The sequence below is a fragment of the Stenella coeruleoalba genome (assembly GCF_951394435.1).
Source record: "Stenella coeruleoalba genome assembly, chromosome: 10".
Lineage (NCBI taxonomy): Eukaryota > Metazoa > Chordata > Mammalia > Artiodactyla > Delphinidae > Stenella > Stenella coeruleoalba.
Genome location: NC_137156.1, coordinates 26,219,001 through 26,222,933, shown reverse-complemented (window position 1 = coordinate 26,222,933; position 3,933 = coordinate 26,219,001). Strand labels below are relative to the sequence as shown.

The 3,933-nt window shown below is 48.0% G+C and overlaps 1 pseudogene across 1 annotated transcript; it reads left to right on the top strand.

The window, feature by feature from the left end:
- Nucleotides 1-2,439: 2,439 nt before the first annotated feature.
- LOC307193121 (spliceosome-associated protein CWC15 homolog) lies at nt 2,440-3,551 on the top strand (annotated as a pseudogene). The gene has a single exon. The product of its transcript is annotated as a spliceosome-associated protein CWC15 homolog (transcript).
- Nucleotides 3,552-3,933: the final 382 nt, after the last annotated feature.

Sequence of the window (3,933 nt, the reverse complement as noted above, 5' to 3'; positions counted from 1 at the left end):
GCCCAGGAGCCCCACAGGGTCCTGCTCGGTTTCAATAAGACAGGAAGAACCAAATTCCAGTAAACAGATCCAAGTGCAGGTATACACGGAGTCTCTCTCAGCCTCAGCACTGTTGGCGTTTGGGACCATGTAACTCTTTGTTATCCTGCGGCTGTCCTGTGTGTTGTAGGAAGATTAGCTGCATCCCTGCATTATACCCATCTGATGCTGGGAGCACCCTTCCTCAGGTTGTCACAACCAAAAATGTCCCCAGGCATTGCTAAATGTCCCTTGAGGGGCAACATCCCCAGTTGAGAACCACTGGTGTAGACTGGAAACCAGCGAGGAGAAGCAGCGAGCCAGTAGGTGAAGCCTGAGAACCTGCAGAGTTTCTCAGCCTGCCAGGACCCTCAGTGAGGGAGCCTTTGCCAGGTTCTTTGGCTGGAGCTTTCGGGCTATCAAGGAGCCACCAGGAGAGTCCAGCTGGTTTGCATGTTGGTCTCTAACTTGGCCTCCAGGTCAGGAGAGCTCAGGATCATTTGTTCAGGGGTTACAAGAACAGGCTTCAAAAGGCAATTCACCTGGGCAGGTGACAGGCTTGTTTGCAGTATAAACAGCTTAGGATCTATTATCTTATTTCACTGCCAGCTCTTCTGACCCCTGGTTTGTAAAGGAGGGAGAAAAGGAGGACGGTGGAGATTCTGGGACCCAAGCAGGGCCACGTCAAGCCGACACAGATTAGTTGGTTTAGATCGGAAAGAGTGCATCTTTGGTGGGTGAATTAGAATAGCAAGTCCCTCTGGGTGGGTCAGGAGCAGGGCTGGGAGAGCAGATGGCATGTGATCTGCAGCCCTGGGCCCACCCAGCAGGGAGCCCAGCGAGCACCTGCCCAGCCCAGGGAGGCCAATCTCCACCTCCCACTCTGCATCCCACGTATTCCAGGAGACAGACGTTCACACGTGAAAACCTTGGGACTCAGATGCGGCACTGGGGAGTCCCTAACCATGAGAGATACTAAACTTTCTTATTTAAAAAAAAATATGTATTTATTTATTTGACTGCACCAGGTCTTAGTTGAGGCACGCGGGATCTTCGTTGCTGTGCGCAGGATCTTCGTTGCGGCATGTGGGATCTAGTTCCCTGACCAGGGATCAAACCCGGGCCCCCTGCATTGGAAGCGTGGAGTCTTAGCCACTGGACCACCAGGGGAGTCCCAAGAGATCCTAAACTTTATACCAGCAGAATCAGAATTTCATACAACACATGGTCGAAAACAAAGGCAATGATTCTGTAGGAATGAGTGAAAGGTAGTTTAGAAATATTCTAAGTGAGGAAAGGAAAGAGTAAAATGGGCAGTTAGACGAGGTCGTACCTAGCTGCCTCTGTGCATCCTGCTGGACGAGCCTGTTCATTTATAACTTTAGGACCTAGATGATGAGGGGGCCGCAGAGGTGAACCAAAGCTGTGCGCTTTTACGAGTGAGGGCGGACCTCTGAGGGCTCTCCTGAGTTTCAAGCTCCAATGGCCCAAGGCTGCTAGTTTAGGAGATGCCGTTCCCCAAAGCTACCCATGGTCTGCTGCATGCATTTCTGTGAACTTCCTTTGAGGACCCTGGAAGACCAACAGTGCTAATCCTGTTCCTGGATGGGCAAGGCGTCATCCTGCCAAAGGGACAAAGAAAGACATTCTATCATTTTTTTTAAAAAAAATATTTGATTTACTTATTTGGTTGCGCTGGGTCTTAGCTGCGGCAGGCGGGTTCCTTAGTTGTGGCATGCAAACTCTTAGTTGTGGCATGCACGTGGGACCTAGTTCCCTGACCAGGGATTGAACGCAGGCTCCCTCCATTGTGAGCTCAGAGTCTTAACCACTGTGCCACCAGGGAGGTCCCAAGAAAGACGTTCTAAATCAAGAAAACTCTCATTAAGCGCAGAGGTTTCCCTGTGTTATAGATGGAGACCCAGAATCACAGTCAGGCAAGCTGCCGACACTTGCAGGGCCTGGGGTGAGAGAGGAGAAGTGTCCTTATAAGACAAACAGAGGAGAGACAGAGGGAGGAGAAGGAGAGGCCATGTGACCAGGGGGCAGACGTTGGAGTGATGCAGCCCCAAGCCGAGGAATGCTGGCAGCCATCTGGAGCTGGAGGAGAAAGAAAGGAGTCTCCCCTGGAGCCTTCGGAGGCAGCACTGCCCTGCCAACATCTGATTCCAGACTTCTGGCCCCCAGAACTGTGAGAGAATAATTTCCATTGTCTTTAGTCACCACATTTGTGGTAATTTGTTATGGCAGCCCTAGGAAATTAGGACTCATCTCAATGATTACTAATATGTTGAGCATTTATTAGGCCTGATTATGTGCCACTAATCCCCCCACTTGGGCACTCTGCTAAAATCCCCCCACTTTTTTTTTCCAGCATTATCTCATTTAAGCCTCACAACAGCCTCATAAGATACGTACTTTTATTATCCCCATATTACAGATGAGCAAAGTGAGGTTAAAACAGGCAAAGTAGCTTGCATGTCTTGTAAGCTGGGGTTGGACCCAGGTCTTTCTGACTACAAAGACCTCCTTTAAGCACTCATGGAAGCCTCCCTGCCTGATTCATCCAGGCGGGTGGCTTCTGGCTGAGTGTCACGTGCTCTTTGTCCCCATACTTAAAAAGAGGCCCGGCGCAGAGGTTTCTGGGAACCAAGAGTTATAATGGCGTCTGTATGATCTCCTGAGGCAACTGCATCGGAGCACGGCCAAAGTGAGCGGCAGCAGGAAAACAGACTCGCAGAAGATGACAACAGCAGCTAGGCCAACTTTTGAACCTGCAAGGGGGGGAGAGGAAAAGGAGAAGGTGATTTGAGCCAACTCTCAAAGCAATATTCAAGCAGAGACCTACCCTCTCATGCAAAGATAAAATATAGACAGACCACTCAGGATGCCCCGGGAGAAGTTCGGAACCGTCATTTCAGGAGCGAGTTGGGAGAGAGAGAGAGAGAGCTGCTGCAAGAGAAAAAAACAGAGACCGGCCAACCCGAGAACATACAACCTCCTCTTCAGTGTCAAAGAAGCCTTGGTTGGACCAGATTCCCGCTGCCAACCTCGATGCACACGACCCTCTAACAGGTGAGGAAGATGAAGATTTTGAAGAGGAGAGTGATGATGATGATACTGCAGCTCTTCTTGCAGAGCTGGAAAAAATTAAAAAAGAAGGAGCTGAAGAGCAGGCCAGGAAGGAAGGAGAACAAAAGGCTGAAGAAGGAAGGATTCGTATGGAAAACATTCTGAGGCGAAACCCTCTCCTTGATCTCACTGGCCCATCCCAGCCTCAGGCCAGCTTCAAAGTTAAAAGAAGGTGGGATGATGATGTCGTTTTCAAGAACTGTGTAAAAGGTGTAGATGATCAGAAGAAAGACGAAAGATTTGTCAATGATATGCTGCGATCTGAATTTCACAAAATGTTCATGGAGAAATATATGAAATAGTACAGTTTTATGTGCTTAATGAAAGGTTGTAAAATGTAAAAAAAAAAAAAAAAAAAAAAAGAGGCCCAATTCTTTTAGCACCCTCTCCCCCAACCTTCAGCTCCTTATCACCACCTCAGAAGTGAGGTATAAATTACAACTGCCTATTCTTCTAACTCAGTGGGTCATGGGAACACCCTTTCCTGCTATAAAGAAACATTTTAGGCACACACAGTCACACATAGTTCTTTGTACCTCTTTAGCCTCTAGGTCATTGGGGTTTATTTGCAGATGTTGCCAAGATGAATCAGAGATCTGGGGAAACTATCTGTCCTTGGAGAAAGAGAGCCGTCAGGATGTTTTTATGTTAGTTTCTTTTTGCTGATTTTGAATTTGTGTGAAGACTATCTCCCTGTCCCAGGAGAAATAGTTAGAAAAGTTTATTTTCTTAAGACTTAAACTATATTCTCCAAGCTCACTAAACTATCGGAACATCAACACT